The sequence below is a fragment of the Pleurodeles waltl genome, chromosome 6 (genome assembly GCF_031143425.1).
Source record: "Pleurodeles waltl isolate 20211129_DDA chromosome 6, aPleWal1.hap1.20221129, whole genome shotgun sequence".
In the NCBI taxonomy this organism is placed as follows: domain Eukaryota; kingdom Metazoa; phylum Chordata; class Amphibia; order Caudata; family Salamandridae; genus Pleurodeles; species Pleurodeles waltl.
This window is the reverse complement of record NC_090445.1, coordinates 1160323106-1160330395: the sequence shown is the minus strand read 5'-3', so window position 1 is coordinate 1160330395 and position 7290 is coordinate 1160323106.

The window sequence follows — 7290 nt, the reverse complement described above, 5'->3', positions numbered from 1 at the left end:
TTTTATTTTTTGTAGGCAACCAAACAGCACAGGCCAGTATTTTCAATGAACATTTCATTGCTGTACAACTTTTTTAAAGCTACCTGCCCTGTAATAAACATAATCTAAAAATTATCTGTGAAATATGAAAATGCGTGCATATTCATTTATGGGCATGTTTCCTATTTGTTTCAAAAGAAACCACAAATCAAACATTATGCAAGTATTACTTACAGGCACCTGTATTTCAGGAAGTTCTTGAATTTGCTTTGATGGTTGCAAATAGACTGATTTCTGTTTGAAGAGTTTTGAGATTATAAATCCTGACAGACTCTGTTTGCCCATTAGCAGAGGCTGCACTAATTTGTTATGGTAGAGCATCAGATTTTTCTGCTATAAAAACAAAAAGTGGAGTGTTTATATAATCATATGTGAACTTTTAAATTAGACGTTTACACATATATCAAAATATCAGAAATGCTAGATCTGTATCAGCCAGAATTCCATCCATTGTGGGAGGAGTTAACCTTATGTCAATAAGCTGGCCAACTTTTAGCGAAGTTGACCATCTACATAGTGGATAGGAGACAGAGCTGTGGATAAGAATTGAACTGACCGAATGGCTTATCTTAGAGTATTTTATTTGCCACTATATTGATTGTGGTGTGGAACATAGTGTTATGCTTTTTATACGTCACAGTCATTTCATATGGTGCTGCTGCATCCGGATCTGAATAAAATGAAGTTATTCATCTATTGCAATACTGAATTTTTTTCACTAATCCTTTTAGAAATAACTCTCTAGTAACTATCTTGATTGAGGTAAAAAAGAGGTTTTTATTAATTAGCACTTGTTTTCGCCTTGCCCCTGGTTATCTGATCACTAACTCTAATTTTTTATTTAAAATCTATGTATTTATGAGTTAATTTCTCTAAATATTAATAAAACTCTCTTGCCACATTTTAAGTATGTGGTTATGATTTAAATAGTAGATTAAATGAAATGGCAAGGCTATTACCTTTGTAGGTGGAAATAGATAACAATTTCAAATACACCTTGTTGATATTTTCTAAAAAGTGTATTTCCTTGTCAAAATATATATAAAAAGAAAATGTTCTTACTTGATATTGTCAATTTTGGGGCTAAAAGCCCTATAGAGATGGTCCAGCACCTCAAAGTTGGTCCAGAATTTGTTAAACTCACATGTTGTGATGATGTGTCCACTTTCATATAGAAATTGCTTTGTTCCTTGCTTCACCACAATCTCATCATAAGGACGAGATAAAAGAATTACTTCTTTAGTGAATGTAGGAGGTCGACGAAAAAGCCTGAAATGCTAATTTATGTCTGGATGTCAATCTTATATTTAGAAATTGAATACAATTACACACTTTGTACTATGTCAAAATTTAAAAGCCAGTTGCTGTGAAATACCAGGAAAAACCCTAATTTGATCATAGAAAATCATATTTCATAGGCACAATAATGCTGAAAAAGCAAAGTGTTCATAAAAGCATAAAGTAACAAGTTTATTATCAAATTTTTGGAATTGTTGAATCACCTCTACAATAATCATTCTATATTTTTAGTGAGTTCACCTTTTTTTGTTTGGAGTTCTTGGATATTACCCAAATGTCTGCACTTGTGCTCATCATATCTTTATATATCGGCTGCTACGGTGCCTTGCAGTGAAGGAGACTTTTTGGTTACTCATCACTTTATACCTTAACCATCAACCTCTCTGTGAAAGTAATGGTATATGTGGTGAGTGAATCACTCTCACCAGAAAAACAGCCAATACCATGGGTAAAGGTCGTGGGCAAAAATGATTAAATAGCAAGGGTTATAGTTTCTTCTGAGAAGTATAATTATAATCATAACTCTAAATGCTGAATTTCCATGGATTTTTGTGGGTAAAACGTGAACCTAACTGTAACGTCCCTGTAACCTTTTGTTTTATTTCAGTGAATTTCCATGGCTTTTTTTAACAGTAAAGTGATATATACTTCATATGTGTTAATGTAACCACTCCTGTGCACGGCGTTTGGCCATGCACTTTAGTTGTTGGCCACATGAGCTGGTCTGCTGCCAGGCCCAGCTTCCAACCACCCTCATGCAACCATCCCCCACACACAGCGCATGGCCTTTGAGCATGTACGGCAGGGGTTTGGTGTGTGAGTAGGTTTTTTTTTTCATTGTTAATCAGTTCCTTGGATCATTCACAATCTTATAACTCCTGCATGTGTCTTATGGGGTCAGAACACCTCTATCGTGACCCCTCATGTGTTTTTAGACAATATTTTTGTCCTCCTCCGGGCCAAGCAACACAGAAAATGGCAGCTGCAACTTTCCTGTTAACAAACCATCAATTTGAGCATTTGTTTCTTAAAACAAGAAATACTGTCCATGTTACCATTGCATAGCACTGCATTGCATTTTTGCCAAATGTGCTCCTATACTGAGTGCTCCTTTTTTCTAGACAAAGCTATTCCTCTCTGAAGAGCTTCTCTCCTATAAGCACTTTTGGTAAAACATCACCAACACAGCAAGAAACTCTACATTTGGCAGGTGAGACATCCTGTGTCTGGAAGAAGGAGAGCCTCCACCACCCCAGTGGTTAGCTGGCCACCCAACCACTTAAAGTGAGACCCATAGTAGACTATAGTTAAACAAAATTATTTGGAAGGCAATAAAGGCATTGAACAAAGTATAAACATGCCATCTAACCTCCTGGTATAATTTGCCTGGTGCGTCCTTTCAGCATTCTGTCTTCCAAAGTTGCGGGTAAAGCAAAATATTGGCGCCTGTGTCATAGTGCTTGGAACATGTGATTCTGACTGTTCTTGGCCTGACTTAGCTGATTCCATTGGGACTGAAGAACACCTTCCTCTCGAAAATACATATCTTACTTCTTCACCTACATCTTGTCCTCTGTTTCTATATCGTGTATTGTAGTTTGATCTAGAAATGCTTAGACTTTTGTTATTGGCATTACTACTCCCCGAAAGGGTTTGATTGGACTGAACATGGGTTTGAGGATTCCCTAGTACATCTAGAGTTTGGCTTATTGCCTCCAAAGTTGAGGGTTGATAAAAGGCTATCAACAAGGTCACGAACTACCTTTGAATCTGCAGCCATCCTTTTTATTGAGGTCTGAAAAAAAAAAAAATATATCAGTCAGTATTTTATAGTGGCGTACAAAACTTTTAACTTCATCTGACAAGTAGCCAGCTAGATAAGGTATGAAATTACCCCACTTATCAGATTTTCCCTGCACGATTTTGCCCAAATTTGTGTAGGAGAAAAATGAAAATATTCTGAGTTTTAAACACGTAAACTGGGAAAACAAATGGTATTACTACCTTGATTCACCATTCTGAGGTGCAGGACTTGGAAAGATGCAGTGATACTGCACACTTCATAAAATTAACTCTGCATTTAATACAAAAATTAAAATGAGCCCTTGCTCTGTCACAATATACATTAGAGACACCTGAAGAGATCCCCCAAGTTCATATGTTGCTCCCTAGCAAAGAAATCCCGAATGACTGGAAAAACACCTGAACATTTTTTTAAGGGTGATGTAGGAAGCTGACTCTGTATATACTATATCAAAATGAGATATAATGTACTCAGAGTCCAGGGGTTCCCCAGAGGCTTAACAGATACCAAAGTAGATAATACTAATGCTCTCTTTTGTGGTAGTGTGGTCGAGCAGTTAGGCATATCAATGGGTAGTACAAAACATTTGTTGTACACACACAGACAATAGAAGAAGCACACACTCAATAGCCTAACTCCAGACCAATGGCTTTTATATAGCAAAAATATATTTCCTTAATTTATTTTTATAACCACAAGATTCAAGTTGCAGATAAGTACCTTAAACATTTCGTATTACACACATGTATCAATAGTACTTGGTTTGAAATAGGTAAGTAATACAGTTTTTGAATTATTGGCAATAATCTGTTTTAAAAATGGACAAAGTACAATTTTCAGAAACAGTTCCTGGGGGAAGAAATGTTAGATTGTTTTACAGGTAAGTACTGCACTTACAGTTTCAGTCTTGGGGATTTAGGAAGTCCACCGGTTGGGGTTCAAGTTAACCCCAAACACCCACTACCAGCAACACGGTGCCGGTCGGGAGCAGAGGTGGGCTCCTATGGAGACAGGGGGTACTCGATCAGGTCTGCCTGCAGGTAAGTACCCATGGCTTGGAGGGCAAACCAGGGGGGATTAGAAGAGCTCTGAAGGGGCCACAAGTAAGCACCAAACACACAGCCTCAGCGGCGCAGGTGCAGCTGGGTGCAGGGTGCAAGCAGAACGTAGGGCTTTCACTGCTGGCCTATGAGGAGACCCCGGGAGCCACTCAGAAGCTGCAGGTGAGGTCCAGGGGGGTATCTCGGATGCACCACCGTTTGGACAGGGAGGAGGGACACCAGCTGAATGTAGCTGCACCTGGTGTCAGTTTCTCCAAGACCTGGGGGCTGCCGGGTGCAGTGTGTCTTTAGGCATCAGTTATCTTTGTCAGGAACTTCGCGGTCAGGGGGGTCCTTGGGATTCCATCTGCAGGCATCGTCGTGGAGAGGTCAACCCAGGGTAGGCACTTGCTCAGAATCGCCTGGGGACCCTCTCTGGCTGGGTGGACTACCTCCACATGGGCCTTGGTCGACGGGTACACAGGGGTCAGAACTCACGCATCCGGTGTGGGTGGGAGTAACTGGTTGTTCGATTTGCTTAGTCAGAGCCACTGTCATCTGGAGTTCTTAGTCCTTTTGGTCACAGGGCACTCCTCTGGAATTGGGCAGAGGTCGTTGGTCCCACTGAACGTGTTGCTGGTCTTTTGCAGGTTTTTTGAAGCAGGAGACAGGCCGGTAGGGCTGGGGCAAAAGCAGTTGTTGTCTTCCTTCTTCTTTGCTGGGGGTTTCAGCAAAGAAGCCCTTCTTCTTCTTGACTGGTCGCCATGAATCCGGTGAGCTGGGTTCAGGGAGGCCCTTAAGTCCTAGATTTAGGTTTTTTTTACAGGTCAGAGGGCAATAGCTAATGGCTACACCCTCCTTCTGCCCACTCCTTTTGAGGAGGGGGCACAAACCTAATCCTATTGGTCCCTGTCCTCCAAACCAAGATGGAGGATTCTGCAGGGAGGGAGTCAGCTCAGCTCTGGACACCTTAGGGTGGTCCTGGCTAGGGTGGTCACTCCTTCCTGTTTTACCTAATTTTCCTGCCGGACTTGCCGCCAAAAGTGGGGCTTCGTCCTGGTGTGGGCATCTTTACTAGCTGGAGTGCCCTGGGGCTCTGTACTCTGAGGCTTGAGCCTTTGAGGCTCACCGCCAGGTGTTACAGTTCCTGTAGGGGGAGGTGTGAAGCACCTACACCCAGGACAGGCTTTGTTTCTGACCACAGAGAGCACAAAGGCACTCACCACATGTGGTCAGAAACTTGTCTGAAAGTGGCAGGCTGGCGCAAACTGATCAGCCCTACACTAGCAGTTTGGTTAACACCTCTAAGATGCCATCTGTGTGCATTTTTCAATAAATCCCACACTGGCATCAGTGGGGGTTTATTGTGCTGAGAAGTTTGATACCAAACTTTCTAGTATTCACTGAAGCTATTATGTAGCTGTGGAGTTCATAATGACAAACTTCCAGACCATACACTCAATGTGGCCACACTGCACTTACCATGTCTAAGAATGGACTTAGACACTGTAGGGGCATATTGCTCATGCAGCTATGCCCTCACCTGCTGTATAGTGCACCCTGCCTTAGGGCTGTGAGGCCTGCTAGAGGGGTGACTTACCTATGCCACAGGCAGTGGTTTGTGACTTTGTCTTTTCCTCCCAACCAGAACATACAGGCTGCAAGGCTGTGTACATGTGCTAGGTGAGGGGTCCACTAGGGTGGCATAGTACATGCTGCAGCCCTTAGAGACCATTCCTGGCCACAGGGCCCTTGGTACCTTTTACAAGGGACTTAACTATGTGCCAGTGTTGTGCTTATTGTGGAAACAAAGGTACAGTTTTGGGGGAAAGAAGACTGGTGCTGGGGCCTGATTAGCAGGAACCCAGCACATTTTCAATCTAAGTTGGCATCAACACTAGGCAAAAAGTGGGGGGGGGAGGTAACCATGCCAACAGTGGCACTTTCCTATAGGTGGCATTTAATCTAATATGCAATCTGCATACATTTTAATGTGCTTACATAATGACAAATTTATCATTTCAGGTTTGCACCTATTTCATAGAGGACTGGAGCGGGATATCTTGGGGACTACCCAGAGATCCCTTTTTTGGATAATGTGTTGGACCTGATATTTTTTTACTTATACTAGGTGCTCCCATATTCCTGGACAAAGCTGTTCCTCTATGGAGAGCTTCTAACAAGAGGAAAACATGTGTCAGGGGTTGCTTGACTTCATTGCACCTTGCCTTGGATTGTATTTTACCAATCCAAAGCTGTAACAGACTGCCCGGAGTGGTAAAAGGCTTTTGTCATTTGTCAGCTCGGCATCAATGGCACAGACTAATTCTATGCTTAAAGACTGTTGTAAAAATGGCAAAATACTTTGACCCTTTCTAGCTTGCCCTTGATGGCAATGCTCTAATCCTATGCCTAAAAACTTTCCTAGAAAAACAGAAATTTGAGGTGAGCAGATTCAGAGTCAGAGGGTAACTGGTGTTGTTGGGTGCTCTATATCGGAGCTGCTCTCCACCTAAACTCTGAGTTCCTTGTTGCCCATGTTTGCATTTAATATATATATATATATATATATATATATATATATATATATATATATATATATATATATATATATATATATATATATATATATATTTATATATATATATCTGTAGGTATATATATATATATGCACATACACAACTATCTATATATATATATATATATATGTACATAAATGTATATAGAAAAATATGTATAAAATAAACAATAATTTTCAATTTTAACCACCCCTTAACATTATCCCTCCATCATCCAGAAAAATGTCTTACTACTGTTAAAACGCTACCCTTTCCTGATCCCTAAAAGCCCTTACAACCCCTTTAGACTCTCCTTTCCTAACTCCTAAAAATGCCTAACTCCTCTTTAATGCTACCTTTCACTGAACACTTACTACCCTTTAATACTACTCTACGCTGAAAACTATAAACCCTTTACTGTTCTTTAACCTCACTCATCCCTGAGCCATAAAAATGCCTTACAGCCCCTTAACACCGCCCTTCCCTGAACAGTAAACCCCCTAACTAATCCTTAACCCTTCTCTTCTCTCAACACTAAAAACCCTTTAGC